Source organism: Crocodylus siamensis, chromosome 4 (genome assembly GCF_052110815.1).
Source record: "Crocodylus siamensis isolate JL-2025a chromosome 4, ASM5211081v1, whole genome shotgun sequence".
NCBI classification, from domain to species: Eukaryota; Metazoa; Chordata; order Crocodylia; family Crocodylidae; genus Crocodylus; species Crocodylus siamensis.
The window spans coordinates 224,571,836-224,589,344 of NC_143398.1; the positions used below are offsets into that span (position 1 = coordinate 224,571,836).

Genomic DNA, 17,509 nt, shown 5'->3' on the forward strand with positions numbered 1-17,509 from the left:
TTCAAGGTTTTGCACAGTTTCACATAAAGGTCGTAGTTGTCCAAGACTTGTTCAATGTCACTTTTTGTCAATGTTCAGAAAAGCCTCTCTGTTCTAGTTTCTTAAAATTGAAGCATCTGTGTATTAGTATTTGGAGTTACAGCTGCTGTTATATTGATAGCAGTTGGTCTGTGCTGTGTGAGGGGAATAGGTTCCAATATGTCTTTTTTGTGCATAACCTCTATATTGCTATTAACAAAGCTGAGGTCTGGATTATAGCTTTGTCTCCATCAGGAGCTGCTCAAAGACCCAGGTAGTTAGCTTGGAGTCATGGATCAGGCTTAGGTGGTGTGCCTTGGTCCACCTCTTGGCCAGGTTGCCATTCTCATCATTTTCACTGTAACCCCATGTGACACCGTGGCTATTAAGTTACTGTACTTTTTTGTGGTCTGTGTTTCCTGGGGTTGCAACTGCAAAATGTTTCTCTGGAGACTTATAAATGGGTGTTATTGAGATGTTGTCCATATCAGTGGTCAAGATTTCAACGTCATTTTGTTCTCTCATTGATGTTGTGTTGATGATAAGCTCTGGTTTTATGAATATAGTGCTGCAGTATTTTTTGTGCTGCATTTCGATGGCTAGTTTCATCCCATGGATCAATGGCCTAATGCTGTTTGGCCCTCTGTCTCTTGGAGACAGAGCATATGACCATTGTAGTTGGTGCAAATCCTGGAAAAAATGTCCTGTTTAACTCTTGTGAGTCCCTCTTTGTTTACAGAGATGACTGTCAGTGCTGGCTTTGTAAAGGTCCATGTTTGTGACATAGCAGATCAACCTTTTATGAGTTAGAGGTTTGCATTATATATGTTTTGAGATTGTTGATGACAAAGTAAGCAAGCTTCCCTTGGTTAATTTTATTATTATTATTATTAATAATTTAAATTAGTAAATTAAACCAAATGATTCCCTTGGATAATTTAAATGCACCTTACTATGCATCCTTATTTCTAATCCTTTCTAGTCCCCATTGCTATGTCCAGATGCACTGTTGCTCTTGGACCCAGGAAATACTATTTTCCTGAACTATTTAACCACATTCTTTCCCCTACACTGACTGCTTTGTAACAGTGACAGCCTTTATTAGACACTCATATTGACAGTTCTTGCATGTCAGACTGTTGAGCCCTGCGCACATAAACTGCTTTAAAGTGCCATTAAGAATTGGAAGAAGCAAGACAATACAACAGAGAATACCGGATCTACCTATTTGTGCCCAGATACAGCAAGAAATATCCAGATGCACCTTTCTATGGATACATCAGAAAAGAAACTTCAGCTCTTACATTTACCATAATTTAGGGGAATTGCTTATAATTTAGGGGACTTGTTTATTTTTCTTATATTTAACAGGAAGAATATGAAGTAGAAAATCAATTAAATATCTGTCTGCCAGAGCACAAGATTACATACAAATCCTTAATTTTAAAGTTACGTTCTTTCCTTTCTTTCAGCTAGTACATAAAGGTATATAAAGAAAATCAATCCCACAGGATTTTTTTTAATAATTATGTTTTCCCACCTCCATGCAAACTGATACTACATACATTCCAAGGTAGATTTGGAAAAGTATGCTGTTTGGAGGCATTGACCAAAAGTACTACTCTGATCCAGTTCAATGTTTGCAGAGGTTGCTAACCAACACCCAATAACTTTCTGTGATTGTTGTTCAAAGCTACAAGAATTCATGCATTCTTTTGCTATAGCAGATCAGTCATTTTCGTCATCATTGGCAGTCCCCTGCAGTTGAGGATGATTGTCTTCCATGATTGCCTTATCTGTGGGTTTGAAGATGCCTGACAAGGCCTGCCTGAGATAAAGAGGTTCTATTTGCAACTCAGGCACATGTTTCTTTATGGGGTGGGTGGCACTGGATTTTTGGTTTGATCCATGAATGCTGTTTCTCCCACTCCCACTTTTTCATCTTCTGTTGTTGTCATAAAGTTCCAAAGAACTGAGATCTTTGCAGCAGACTCTTCCTTCATTTGGCATGGTCTTGCAGCAATAGTACCCCATGAGTTGATGTTGATGTTGCATTTTTTTTCAAGCTGTCCTTGAGGGCATCTGTAACAGGGAACCCTAGCCCTGTTACCAGAAAGCAGGCCAGTCCCTTTAAGACCAGAACTTTCCAGGCACAGCCTGCTGGTAGGGTAGGGGTTAAAAGCTGAGCCTTGCTGGCTAGTCAGGTGACTGGAAGGGGGCAGGTCAGAAGTATAAAAACCCTGGGCTTGGCAGCAGTTCTCAGGTAGCAGCCAGGGGGAAAGGAGTTTGTGCATAAGAGCTCCATGGAAATGCTTGGTTGCCTGTCTAGCTGCTCTAGGGGGAACTTCTGATGACTTCCAGAGAAGCTGCAGCAGCCCCACAAGGAGGAGCGTAATAGACGGTGGGAAGCAGGAACATGGAGCCATGAAAAAATGTAAGCTAGCATATTGCCTTCTTTAATTTTTATTTTTTTGTGATTATAGCTCACATGGACTTACTGTTTGTGTTTTGACTGATGGTTTGTGGTCAAGGGGAGGGGAGGAGGAGACCTCATTAGCACCTTGGGGCACAGTTATAAAAGGCCAAAGGGCCTAGTCCACTAGTGGGTAGAGCCGTAAAGGGCCAGTAGCCTAGAGCTGGCTGCGGGACTTTGAAGCTGGGTCCCAGTAGGGGGATTTTGGCTAGTATCCTGAGCTATAAGAAAGGGACAAACCTGAGGAGGCAGAAGACGCAACAACTTGGCGTCTAGGGGCGCAGAGTAAAAGGGGGCCAGTAGGTCTGGCACCATAGTGGAAGCAAAAGGAGGGTCATGGGCCCAGAGAGGATTAAGGAGCTAGAGCCTCAGTCAAACCCTACCTGGTGGGTTTAAGCTGGTAGGCCTAGCTAGAGAAAGATGGGGGGCAAAGCCTGTGGTGGCTGAGAACCTGAACATAGAAGAACAATAGGCAGTCTCCCACTTGTACGAATATCTAAATAATATTTACATCAGGATGTGACAGGCAAGTAAAAGTGGGGTACAAGACGAAATATAGAAGTGAAGCATTAAGGGACTTCAAGGGTGCCCTCATAGGCCGCTAAAATGCTGCTGGGGAGGTCAACCTGTTACCGCATCCTTGAAGCACTTTCTCTGCCCTCTTCCTGAGTGTAGGCCTTGACTGAGCTGAAAGAATAAAACTTGCTTCAGGGGTCTGGAGTTGGACATCTGGATGATGAGCCCAGTTTTTCTCCTGCCCAGGCAGGGGGTTGGACTTGAAGATCTACAAGGTCCCTTCTGACCCTACTTCTATGATTCTATGATGTGGCTGGCCCAGTCAAGTTGATGTCAGATGGTCATTGCCCTGATACTCATGGTATTTGTTTTGTGAGAGGTTACTAATATTGGTGCATCTGTTTATCGAGTGGATTCAAAGGATCTTCCACAGGCAGCGTTAATAGTACTTCTCCAGCAGCTTGAAGTGTGTCCTGTGTTGCCCACATCTCAACTCCATACCATAAGGCTGAGATTACAACAGCTTGATAAACCATGACCTCGGTTTTTAACCTGATTGACAACCTTCAAACCCCTGTTTCCTCAGGCATCCGAAAGCTGCATTTCCACATTTGAGGCAATGTTGGATTTCTTCATCAGTGTCAGCCTTCTGCGACAGATGGCTTCTGAGGCACAGGAAATACTCAGCGTTTTCCAGAGTCTTAGCATAAATTTGAATTACTGAATCAGGGGACTGCTCATTTAGAGTTTATTAATGGGGAGTATCTTAGTCTTCTGTGTGTTAAGTGTCAGTCTCATTTTCTTGTATGCCTTGGTAAAGATGTCAACAATTGCCTAAAGATCTGCTTCTGAGTGAACGCACAAGACAGCATCATCAGTGTACTGGAGCTTGATGATTGAGGTTGGAGTGATCTTGGCTTTGGCTTAGAGTTGGCTGAGTTTAAACGACTTACCATCCATTTGGTAGTTTAGGTCCACTCTGACTGGAAGCTTGTTGGTGGTCAGATGTAGGTAAGAAATGTTGAGAAGAGAGTTGGAGTGATGATGCAGCCTTGCTTAATTCCGTTCTTAAGGGATCTTTGACATAACCATTACTGAGGACCGTTGTTCACATACTGTCATCTAGTAGGTCAAGAATAGTGATGTACAGTGAGTGTCTGTACTTCATAAGGATCTCCACAAAGCTTTCTGGTTGACAGAGTTGAACACTTTCATGAGGTCGAAGTAGAAATGTTTATGTTGTTCCTTGCATTTTTCCTGCAACTGGTGAACAGTGAAGATCCTGTTGGTTGTACCTCTTGATGCTCTAAACCAGTGGTTTCCAACCTGTAGTCTGTGGACCGCTGGGGGTCTGCAGATTATGTCTAAGGTATCTGTGAAACATTGCTACAGTCAATCAGAAGGTATTCACATACGTACACTTACAATTCAAAGGTGTCTGCATCTCCATTTGAAATGTTTTAGGGGTCCACAAATGAAAAAAGGTTGAAAACCACTACCCTAAACCCACACTGAGATTCTGGGAGGAGCTTTTCAGCAAATGGAAGGAGACAATTCAGGAGAGTTCTGGCAGTAATCTTTCCTGTGGTGGACCACAAGACAAACCCTCTAATTTCCGGAGTCAGACTTGTCTCCTTTTTTGAATACTTTAACATTCATGATGTCCTGGAGGTCATCTGGGATTTCTTCATTAATCCAGATCCTAAAGATGAGTGCATGGAGCTGTGATGTGAGCTCTTCTGCCCCCTGCTTGAAGATTTCAGCTGGGATTCCGTCTGCTACAGATGCCTTGTCTTTCTTCATCTGCTTGATGGCTTTTCTCACCTTATCAAGGATTGGAGGGACTCTGAGATCATCTCTGACTAGTTGTTGCAAGATGAAATTGAGAATACTTTTGTTAACAACAGAGTTACATTTGAGGAGGTCTTCAAAATGCTCCTTTCAATGGGCATTGATGGCTACCCTTTCCTTGATCAGGTCTCCAATATCAATAATTCTCAAGAGGATTGGTCCCTGAGTGTTTGGACCATAGATGGCTTTGGTTGCACTGAGGAAAGTGTACATATCATGGATGTCAGAGAGATGTTGAATCTCCTTAGCCTTATCTTGCCACCATCTGTTCTTCATATTTCGGGTAATTCTTGGGACCTGTGCCTTGGCTTGTTGGTAATTCAGTTTATTTTGCTTGAAGTTGATGTTCTGCCAAGCACAAAAGACCTTGTGTTTGTGATCAATCAGTGCTTGGATCTCCTGGTCATTCTCATTCTCATGAGATGTTTCCTGGTAGAGAATCCAAGTGTCTCTTTGCAGGCTCTAATGACAGTGGACTTGAAGGCACCGCAAGTGCTGCTGACGTTCTCCCATTTCTGTGGATTTGAATTTGCTAGTTTTTTGTTGAGATGATGTTGGAAGATGTCTAGCTTGATTGGGCCTTTGAGTCCTTCAGTGTTGACCTTCCGTTGGCATTGCTTCTGCTCAGCTGTTGTGTGGGAGCCAGTTTGAGTGACATAATGTTGTACAATGTACATGTGGGTGATCAGTCCAGCTATCATCAGCCCCTATCACAGCTTGAGTGAGGTAGACATCTTTGTGATCACAGGCATGAACAATAAAGTAGTAAATCAAGTGCCAGTGCTTAGATTGCAGGTGTTGCTATGGCGTCTTGTTCTTGCTTTTCTGGTAGAACAGGGTGCTGGTGCTCATGCATCTATGTTCTGCGCATTTTATCAAGAGGAGGGTGCTGTTGGAATTAACGTTTTACACTCCTGCCTTGCCGATGGTTCCATTCCTGAGGTTAGAGTTGCTTTCAACGCTGGCATTGAAATTGCTGAGCAGATTAAATCTGCCTCTCTCCAGAACATCAGAAAGGACTTGATCAAGGTCGGTGTAGAATTCCTTGCTGGTTTTGTCAGCAGTCCAGAGCCAGGGCATACACACTGATGACAGTGGTGTGGTGGCATCCTGCCAATTTAAGACGGAGAGTCACAAGGCGCTAATTCATTCCAGTAAGGAACTTATTGAGTTGCTTTCTGAGTTCATTCTAAATGGCAAAGCTAACTCAATGAAGTTGGTGTTCTCCTTCCTGTTTACCTTTCTAGAAGAGGGTATAACTGCCTCCCTGTTCTTTGAGCTGCTTATCTCCTGCTCACTGAGTCTTGCTGAGTGCAGTGATGTCAGTGTTGTGTTGCCTGAGTTCTTAAGCCACGAACGGAATACAGTGCTTTGGGCATTCACTATTAGGATTGTCCATAAGGGTCCTGATGTTCCATGTCTCAAAATTAATTGTCTTTGTTGACTTTGAGCACAGATGCAGTTATCCAGTCAGGAAAAAGGTAGGTAGACTATGTTTAGGGCACCTTTTCTAGCCTTCTCCCCATGTGAGGTGAACAGAGCAGAGCCTAAAGGGGGCTGCTCAGTTGCAATTACAGCTGCCGAATTGCACTCCTGCTGGCCAAGTGCTAGATGACCTTCTTGTAACTGCCGTCTTCATGCCACTTCTAGGAGCTTCCAGACCTCACAGTCTTGCTTGCATCATTTCTAGCTGGTTGCCAAAGGGCTTAAAAGATGTGCTAAAGCTGTTTTCATGGAAGTCTCCTATGCAAGGTTTCTTTTTCATGGAGAAGTTGCTGCACATCAGCTTCCACAGTTCTTGACAGAATGGGACCTTGATCCAATGGCAAGAAGGCCAAGACAGCTGGAGATCTTGTTCTGCTGGCAGTCTTCATCTGCCTTTGCAGCCATTTAGATTCTCACATCTCTTTCCACCTGCTGTGCTGGTCAGGACTTGAAGACTCATGGCTGGGGGCTAGGACAGGCTTCTTACAGTAGTGGTGCATACTCTCCAGCACCATCAAAGGATATTATGTGGCTTTTTAGAAGGGAGAGCATTGCCATATACTCCCTACCATGTCTTGTTCTTGGTCCATGACTGCTGCCACTGCTTGGTCCACAACTGCTTATTCATCAGAGTTACTCCTACTTATTGCTCAGCTAATCTTCCCTAAAGGTCATTCCTCTATCTGTGGACACACTGCAGCACAGCTCTGCCTCCAGAATCATCAGCATTTACGTAAGTACAGTTTAAATGGCTTAAGTTAAGCTATTGCTGGGTGTCTGCAGATGTGTGCAGATGCTGCTTTGACATGCTGTAATTACTCGATTAATTGAGTCTTCTGGAGTGTGCCAATTAGTGCACCTCCAGCAACCTCTGCGCCTCGTGTATCAGCACTTCCATGCTTCAGAATGGCGGCAGGGGCATTTTAATTAATGTTTGTTTGATAAGCTTTAGTTAAAGTGTCTCTACCGCCCTTTCAAAGTTGCGGACACTGATACATGAGATGCTACGGGTGCTTTAATTAGAGTGCCCCCTTCCACTTCCAGAGCACATGTAAAAACACTCACTATTTCTTGATATGTAGTAGAATTGGATAGAACTGAAGTAAAAAAAAAAAAAAAGATAAAATAAGGAATTTGATTAAGTAAGACAAACTTTTTTTTCATATAAAGATGCAGGCTTTTCTGAAAGGAAGATATTCAGACTATAGTGATGAAGGCCATACAAATATATGAATAGATTCAAAGATACACAGTTGAATAAGATAAGCAGTAGACATGAGCTAATGCTTTGGCCACTGGGTTGGGAGCCAGAGAATCATGAGTGCTACTTCTGTAGCCTTAGAGAAGCAATTTAATGGCTTGTCTTCAGTTTCTCACTCTGTAAAATGGGAATAATGAAGCGTACAGTGAGTGTACGAAGACTTTTTTCTTTTACTGTTAAGTGAGGCATTAGCAAGATGAACGGATACACCCTTATATATTAATGGGGGACAATTTTAATGCCTTATTTAATGCCAACAGTATAAAAAGAAACAGTTCAAGGGCACCCCCCTCAACTTTTCTAATTCTCAGGATGCTGGAATAAATGTTGTTTGTAAAACACTGGAAGACTAAAAGCATTATACATGTACAAATTATCATTATTAGTTTTTGCTGGATGTGCAAATCTCAACATGTCTCAAACTTGGCTGCAGTTTGTTTGCTGAGCAAATTGGGTTGGACTTCCAGAAGCAAGCTTTCCTGAAAAATTCCATGCGCTACCATTTCCCAGCTCTGCCGTAAGTGCTTGAGAACTTTTCTTATAATTTTGAGATTCAGTCAAGCATACAAAATAAGGGTGATTTCAGATCATTTAGAACCTTTCTAGAAAGTAAAGTTTGAGTCAAATTCTAGAGAAGGGTGAAAGGTTTTTTTTCCCCCAAAACCGATGCATCCCTGCTTTTTTGCAACGCGTAAATCCATGCTTTAAAAAAAAAGATTGTGTACTAATTAGGGCTGTCAATTAATTGCCATTAATGTGCGTGATTAATGCAAGAACCAATTAACACATTATTTTTTAAAACACATTAATTGTGCACATGGTTTTTGAGCCCATGCCCAGGCTTCACTCCACCACTGTCACCCCCACCTCTGGGCCGCCCAGCAGGGCAGCGGTGGCAGTGCAGAGGAGTGGCATACAGCCAGGGTATGGACTCTGGGCAGCTGCAGCAGGAAGGCAGGGGGGAGCACACAGACACACACTAGAGGTGTACTGATATATCGGTCACCTACTGGGATGTCGCATGAAGGTGTCCAGCCACAGCCTGCATGTAGCCAGGAATGCAGCCCGGCGGCATGTACAGCAGTGCCCAGCTGGTAAGTCTGTGAATGGGAGGGGTGGGCGGGCAGATTGAGGCCCCTATGGTGAGAGAGGGAATGTGGGCAGGGACAGGGGACTGGAGTGAATGGGACCCTGGGGCTGGGGTGGGTTGTGGGATGGAGCCACAGGCACCTTGTCCAGGGGCTCCTTACTGCTGCATGCACCTCTGGGGGAGGCATGAGGGGCATGTGCCTCTTCTGCCCCGATTTATGCTCAGAGCAGAGGAAGGCTGTGGGCTGGGGCTCTGTACCCTGCTGTTTTTGCTCCAGGAGCTGCATGCTGGTCACGCCATGTCCCCTGCCCAGCTGGTGGCAGGAGGTATAACATGGTGTTGCGTGGGTCCCCAGGCAAAAGCAATAGAGTGCAGAGCCCCAGCCCACAGACAGCAGCCCACCTCTGCCCCGATTATAAATTCCAGGGGTCCATGTCCCCCCAGGGGTACATGCAATGGCAGGGAGCTATGTTTCCCCCCCACACCCCCTGGACAAGCCACCTGCCGTTCCATCCCATGACCCGCCCAGGTCCGGAGGTCCTATTCACTTCAGCCCCTACACCTGCCCCTGCCCCACTCCTTCCTTTAATGTGGGGGCGTCGATCTGCTCCCCTGCCCCTTCCTGTCCACAGAGTTACCTGCTGGGCACTGCTTTATATGCTGCTGAGCTGCATTCCTGTAGGGTTACCATATTTCCTGTTTCAAAATAGGGGACACCTGTGGGGGGAGGTGATATGGTTGTATGAAAGGCAATGATATGCCCCGCCACAGCCCCCCCCCAGCCCTGCTGCTGCCCTTCACTCCTGACCCACAGTACCCCACATCCTGCCAGAGCATGTAGAAGTCCCTCCTCCCTGGGCTTTTCTTTGCATAATTTTGAATTTTAGATGTGTGATTAAAATTGCTATTAATTACGACTAAATTTTTTAATCACACAACTAATTACAAGCAAATTTTTAAATAATTTGACAACCCTAGTACTAATGCAGATCAATACTAATTAAATTATTATTTTTAACAACGCACCAGAGAAAAATATATGTAATGGGTTAATATTTTGCAAAATGTTGGAAGGCTGCTTTGTTTCCCAGTTAGCAGGGTTGGCCACTTTGTTTCAGAATTTTAAAGTTCATACCTGTAAGATTTATATATTTAACATCTTTTTTCTTTCTCCAAATCCTCTGTTGCGTTTTTCTGGCATTCTCTGTCCTTCTGTTTAGTCCCCTATCTCCCAGTGTCAGCCATCCTAGATGTGACAGTTGTTGCAAAGCAAGCTGCCTTTCTTTCTACATGTGTTATTTTTTCTTCCTTTCTATTGGTGCTGGAGTTAGAGGCTTATGTTCCAGAAGCAAATGAAATAAAATGGTTCATCAATATGTATTACACTAAAAATTGTGTTGTATAAATAGAAATTAATAAGCTCATGATATTGTCCATGCGTACCTCAAAGCTTGCTTAATATAGCATGAGAACTAAGGTAGAACTTCCTTTTCAGGCTCTACCATTTGTAGTCTGTACTAGAAATACTTTGGGATTTATCTTTCTTCTGATAGATACTTCAGTCTATCCAGGATGAAATGAACTATTTTTGGAAGGTTTTTGTAGAATTGTGGTTGGCCATTCTTCAGTTTTCCAGATATTAGAAGACGATTTATTTTTGAGATCTCCTCTCATTCTACTATTTTCTTGCGAAGCAGGACATGGTTATAGTCTTCAGCGACTGTGTGCTCTCCTGAGTTTCAAACTTATTGATTGCAACATGTAAGTGATTGAAAACAGTCTATATCAGGGTGGGCAAAATGACAGATCCACCTGGCAGCAAAACTCCATTTCCCAGCACCCCCTGCATGCGTCGCTCCAGCTAGTCTCCATGGAGACCCCAAAAGCAGTAGGGACGTGACAACATGCGTCTCCATGGAGACCAGCCAGAGTGGGGCTGGCAAGGTATGGCTGGATGGGGAGCTGCTGGGATTTTGCAGTGGTGTCAGCATGGGCTGGAGCTGGGGCCTTTGCCAGCTCCCTGCCCAGTTGCGTGCCCTGCCACTGCCACTTGAGCCAGTTTCCATGGAGTCTCAAGGAATTACAGCTCCATGCTGTCACGGCTCCACCACTCCTGAGGTCTCCATGGAGACCAGCCAGAGTGGTGTGTCAGGGGCTGCTGGGAGTCTACTGCAGGCCTGATCCAGTCCGTGGGCTGGATTTGCCCACCCTGGGCACGTCTAGGCAAGCATGCACATGCCTGTTGTGGTGCCTCAAAGCAGTTTGAGACACTTCCAAAACATGTCTTCCGCACTGTGTAATTGCAATGCCACTCTCAATTTGATACCAGGATATCCTGGTATCAAAAAACATGCGGGGGGAAAAAGTGGCACAGGGCACAGTATGCCCTGAGGCAACCGGACCCTGAGTCCTTCAAAGCACCTGGCCAGAGCAGCTCTATGCCTGCCCCTTTCACCTGTTTCCCTAGCACACAGGAATGGGGCAAGGCTGCACTGTGACCCAGACGCTGTCCCCAGAAGTAGGGATGTGGGGGTGGGGAGGTTGTGTGCAGGGGGACTCTGTTTGTGTGAGGGGACTGATGCGGGGGGGGGGTCCCCCGCCTGCCTCCTGCCTGTTGCACAGCCCCCTCAGCAGCAGCAGCAGCAGCTGGGTGCTCAGGGCCTGCTGCTGGCAGAGCCCCCCTGCATCACGGTGTGGCCTTGACTGCCTCAGACTGAGCTCTGCCTGTTTCATGGCATGGTCCCAGCCACCTCAAACCCAGTACTGCCTGTGCCATGTGTGCCTTTGTCCAGGATTGGGCTGGTCTTGCTGTGACGTGGAGTCCCAGCACTGCACACAGGGGCTGTGGTTTGATCTGGGCCAGGTCCTGCCTCCGTGGAACCAGCCCTGCCCAATGGTGTGTGGGGCACTTGGAAGCAGGACCCAGCCTGGCTCAATGCATGGACAGGATCTGCGGGTGGTGGCAGGAGCCATCCTGGTCCCGTTTAAAGATGTGGGGTAGGATGGGCCAGGTCTCAGAAGCTCCTGAGAGCAAGTAGCCCTGAGCTGCTCACCAGGGCAACTTTTTATATTGCTGAGACCAGCACAGGTGCTGGCCCCAGCCTTCAGTTCCCTCTGGCTGCAGATCTGGGAGGAGCTGGGAATAATCAGTTTATCCCAAGTGGCACAACTTGCCACACACCAAAGTGCATGTTCAGGCACATGTGCTGAGGCACAAATCTCTGGCACAAATTTGTACCGCTGCTATTTGAGCTGCTGCAAGCGCACATCACTTATATGTGCAGATGCGCCTCCTTGGTCTATATCTACAGTAAACTGTGATATTCCTCATGGAATTACTTCTGAATGTTAGCTCATGTGCTATCTCCATATTCCAGCCTGAGTAACTTCTGAGTGATAAATATCATTGAGTGGCATGTAACTCCTTTATATACTCATATGAGTCACTCTGCAGCATCAACACTGATTAGGTTGTGAGGAAATCTCTGCCGGACTTTTGAGAAAGTGGGTCTCACTGTTGTGGAAGCTTATTATCTAGGTCTTCTATCAAAAACTTGGTTTCAAGTAATGATTTTGAGAGAAGAACTGAAACTTTGAATTTGACCAGCCATTCCACATGGATCTAGTGAGCAGAATGAATCACTGGTTGATACATTGTCAATTGTCTGTGTTGTGGAGCAACTGAGCTTCTATATTTTGGTGAAACCTTATTGCCTCGGTATAGACATGGATAATATTCAAATGGAGAGGTTTAGCTTGCATAATTACAAATATAACATTACATAGTATTTTAAAGTTTGACTATTCCTTATAAAAAACAGAAAAGGGTAACATACACAATATTTTTAACTTGATGGAGGTTTTTTTTTAAGGACAGAAATCAGAAAATTTTAGATTATGGTTATAACTGCAAATTCAGGTAACCTACATTGGACATTCTGGTTTGTTTATATTAATGCAGAATGTCAAATATTACATGCGAGTAAGATGGCTAAATAATGTTTTTTGTGGCCTTTGAATTTCCAGTTATTTTTGTGTATAAAATTTGAATCATTATATTTCATTAACACAGCTTTATAAACAATAAATCTACCTTTTTAAAAAGGTACATACATATTAAAAAAGTTTTAATGAACATATGATTTCTTCTATACTTTTTTTTTTTAAATCTGTACTGTTGCCTGATACTGACAGACTTCTGATAGGGATCATATGCCTCTAAAAAAGAGAACTTCCTCGAGCAATATATCGACATGAAAACAGTTTGGGGAGAGCTACATTCTCTTATTCACGTTTCATTTTGGCACATTGTAGAAGCAGGTAGCATATCTACTACCTGCTGTTGAAAGTGTTGAAGATACTGAATTATTTATTCCATCTTCTACACTATCCAAAATCATTTTGGGTAGTTTGACACATCTCGGTCTTCCATATGGATACTTCATGGTGATAGAGTTGCCAGCTGCTCAGGTTTGTGACAGTCTCAGTTTTTCAAGGATTGTGTTATTTTTTTTTTTTGGAGAATCCTGCTTTTCTAAGATAGCCTTTTTTATGCAGCACTTACAACCTTTAGGGTAGACATTTTGGGGTGCCAGGGTTTTTGAAAATGTTAGCTAACACAGAATAATCTGTCACTAAATGTTTTAAGGGCATTGAGTGTTTACTTTAGAATTTTAGACATACTGAAATTAAATCTGAGCAAAATTGATGTTGCAAAATGTTTGAATCCATTTGTCATAAAAACATGCTCCTATCTGCAGCGATATTCACATTTGTAGACAGAGTTTGAAGCCCAATCTGTAAAACTGGCATTAAAAATGAACCTTGACATGGTTGGGACAGAAGCAGTTTGATGGATTCTGGAATTGTGAAACTGTTTAATAAGGTAATTGAGATCCTATTCCTTGTCTGCTCTTGGAGTACACAAGATGCAGTGGAAGTCTCTTAGGCAGATCTTCTGTCTTAAAAAGGATCAGGCTTTTAAATGGGGGAGAGCAGAGGGTTGGGTAAAATTAAAAAATAATCAACTTTGGTCTTAATTTACTTCACTTACATGAATTTAAGGCTCGTTAGAACTTTGTGGTGGTTTTTTTTTTTTACAGGTTTTGAATATTCTCCAGAATTTGGAGGGGTGGCAGGGCAGGGGTGTGGACAGTATTTTTGTTGCTGTATAGTTGGCCTTATTTGATTGGATAGGTGTTTTTATTCATGATGAGGTCCTTGAGATTGGATTAGTAAAGGTTGTGGGACTGGCAATAGAGAGCTGTGGCTCCGTTTCTGGAAAATATCAGATTTTATCTGCCTCTTCAGCTGCAAGTAGACCAATGCCTCCCTGCTGCAGTTAAAAGTTGGGAGAGGAGGCTGGGGCATGGAGGGAAGTAGCTTAAAATTTCTAGATGTAAGTATCTGACCTTATCAGTAGACAGCATTTTCTTAAATCTTCTAGTCTTTGGGACTCTGTGTGTTTCTGCTTTCACATGAAGAAAGCAGCGTGACAGAGAGGGAAAGCCCACAGCCAGTCTGTGCTTGTATGGTGACCTCTTCCTGTACTGTGGAGATACAGGCATCTCTCAAATGTCAGGCTGTATTTACTTCAGCTTCCTTCTCTTTCTCTCCCTCCACATCTCTTAAGATGGTATCCCCCACTACTGCAAGCAGGCTAGTGACTCCCTTTAAACCTCCATGGCTGGCAGGGTTCAGTCTATATCCAGCCCACATCCAGGAATCTCCCTTGGACAAAATGTAAGACCCCTGGAAGTCTCTTTCTGGGCTAATTCAGCAAACTCTAAAACTCTGGTTTTGAACCCTATCTGTCATGGCAACAAATCCCTTCAAAAGTTTAGCCACAATGCTGCTTCTTCTCCCAGGCCTGTAGGTTTGAATTTTCTTCCTATTCCCATCTCATGACAGAGGAAGAAGACAGGTGATGCAGAATAAGAATTAAAACATCTCAGAAATGTTCATTCCCTTATAATCAGCACAATAAAAAAAACACTAATCCAAGAAATAGAGCTCTCCCTTTTATCTTCTGAAGAGTAGGATTCCTCTACAAAGCACTAGGAGAGGTGCAAAGGAAAAATGAGTTTTTTTATGAAGCATACAAATAGCAGATTGAGAGAGATTCCTTGGTGAGGGTTCTCCTGCTCATCTTCAGAATGCAGCAGGGCAAGGGCAGATTTTTCTCTCCTAGTCTCTCTTGGAGCATAATTCGACGGATAAACATCACTACCAGGTCTTCATGACAACCCTTTCTGAGTGTAACATGCACTAAAGTAATGGTGAAAAGGCCCAGCCACAGGCAAGTCCTGAAAACCAGCCATCCCCCAAGAGAATTTTCCTTGCTTGAGAGAGGAAAACAAGCAGTTCAAATGAGACTTTGAGACTTATATGGTAAAATACCAAAACAGAGATAAAGAAGGGGAAAAACTGTTTCAAGCAAGAGCATCATCAGTATTTTATGTATTTTAAACTACAGTTATGAGGTCTGGAGCTTGCCTAACCAGAGGTGTATATCCTTTCTCAGATACCCTGGAAAGGTTGAATGGTGGGGTTGAGATTTTTTTGCCTGACTTAAAATACTAGTTATTGGGCTGAACTGCTGATGTGTGCCCTAACTATTCCACTTTCATTCTTAAGTTTTGCTCTGCAGGTTACTGCTCTAATGTATAGGCATTTATACACATAGGATTAATCAAGTCTGCTTTGCACATGAGCTGAGGCACCCAGTGCTGCATTGTGTGCATTTGTATAGATGGTGAAATGTTCATCAGCTCTGAGAAAATGGTGGTGGTGCACTTTTGAATGAAAACACCTTTGATACAAATGTGTACAAATGCCCTAAGATACTGCTGTTAGTTTCTGGAGCAGGTTATTATGCTTTTTATCCACCTCTTTTCCCCAACAGATGGGTATGGATGGATTAGAGGGATAGTAGCCCAGATGTGAAAGAACTAGCAGCAACGTTCCCTCTAAGCTGTGCGGCGTGCATGGCTGTGCTGCCAGGCACGCTCGCACCACCGCACAGCTTAAAGGGAACGCTGACTGGCAGGTAGTAAGGGGCCTCTTATCCCACCAATTCTTTCTTTCTAATGGGTGATCTATAAGGCTAGAACATTAATATTAATTTTGATATCACCACCAAAGATAAATGTGCTGATTTCCATTAGTCATGGCTTTGCTGCTTCTGCCTTAGAGAGACTTCTGTGAGAGTGTGGGCTTCTGAATATATAGGGCCTTCACAGGCAGCCAAATCCAGGTAGGTACATTGTCTTCCACATACTTTGGTTTTGAAAATATTTGGGGAACATCAGACATACAAAAATAAAATCTGATACCTTAAATGAGAGATCCATAAAGAAATAAAAGTCATGATTGAGACCTCAAACTACATAACCATTGCTATCTGCACATCTATTTATAACCAGTGCACATCAGTAAATGAGAAACACCATATTTCCATTTCCCTGTTTAGTAGCTGAGATTTTTTTAGGCTTTAATCTCAGAGTGCAACATATCTTTTCCCTTCAGTATAGTATCAGCTTCACAAGAGTTTGTGAAAATGCAGGTAGCATTAATAGAAACTTTCAATAACATTCACTCTTTTTCTTATGCAAGCCTTATCTAAAGTCAGAGTCACCATTCAGACAATAAGGATGCTACTAAGCTATGGTCTTTCTCAAAACCAATTAACTGATTCAGCTGATTCGCCATCTTGGTGAGTAGTGTACATCAAGTGCTGGTAATGTTTCAAAAGCGATGGGCCTGAAATGCTTGGTCTGGGGTAAGCCAGCCTTTCAAACCCAGCCACTGAAATGCTGCAGAAGCCCAAGCTTTGTGGGCCAGAAAGAATCAGTCCATGCTCTAGATCTGTCCTGTGGGCCATAGGTTGCCAACCCCTACACAATAAGATTTCTTGTTGCAGAAAAGACAGTGTCTTACCTTTGAAAGGAAGTATCTTTGTATGCTTCTGTCTTGTATCAGATCCTCAGCAAAGTTATTAACTTGAGGAAATTTACTGAGTCATTATTTTGGTGGATGGGTCCAAGCAGATACAAGTCAAGCTTTTAAATAAATCAGGCTGGCAGAACATATACCACCACAGAAGCAAGCCCAAAATAATTGCATTTGGGATCAAGGGCTGTGTAACATACCTGGTCCACACAAGAACAAGCTCAGTATTAGTTGAGGACAACTGGATGTAGCCTCAAGCCTTTTGTTTCCTTCCATAGACCCTTTTATATATTTGTTTTCTCAAAAAGAATCTCATTGCTTGGTGGCTCGGGCAAACAAGAATTTGCAGTAAATTTGCTCCCTACATAATCAAAGGAAAATGAATGTTATATCCAAGAAGCTCAGGAAGCAAATGCTCTATCATCCAGAAAGGAAACTCTAGCCAGAAATGTTTCAAATTCAGGTAAGGGAATTTGGTCTCCCATCAACAGAGCTTGTCTCTCACCAGTATTCTCATTGTGCTGGTGCAATCCCAAAACCGAGGCAGCTTTGTCATAGATACATTTTTTTCCTTTTTTCCTTGGAAAAATGTCTAGTATTCATGCTGGTTGTTTCACTCCAGTCAAGAATGCCTTGGTTCTCTGATCCTGGCATATCACAAAGATCTTGTATGTCTGTAACTGTATTTAGTTTCTAGTAACTCACAAATAGCCAGTGCTGTGCAAATACTTATTCATAGATATGAGGAACTCCACCAATATTTATATTTCAGCAATGGGGTGCACTTTCTTGTTAACATTGCATTTTGCTTTTGTGAACATAGTACATAGTTTTTGTATGCTGTCACTCCAATAATAACTGTTTG

General features: G+C 43.3%; 1 protein-coding gene across 9 annotated transcripts in view; it reads left to right on the plus strand.

Moving 5' to 3' along the window:
* The window catches only part of QTMAN (queuosine-tRNA mannosyltransferase), a 298,926-nt gene that overhangs the window by 141,223 nt on the left and 140,194 nt on the right, over positions 1 to 17,509 (plus strand). Inside the window, exon 1 of one of the 9 annotated variants that reach the window (XM_090045820.1) lies at positions 8,101 to 8,121. The exons of the other annotated variants lie outside the window; for them this stretch is intronic. The gene's annotated coding sequence lies outside the window, so the exon portion shown is untranslated. Of the gene's footprint in view, positions 1 to 8,100; positions 8,122 to 17,509 lie in introns of those variants that run through there. 9 annotated transcript variants of the gene reach the window in all.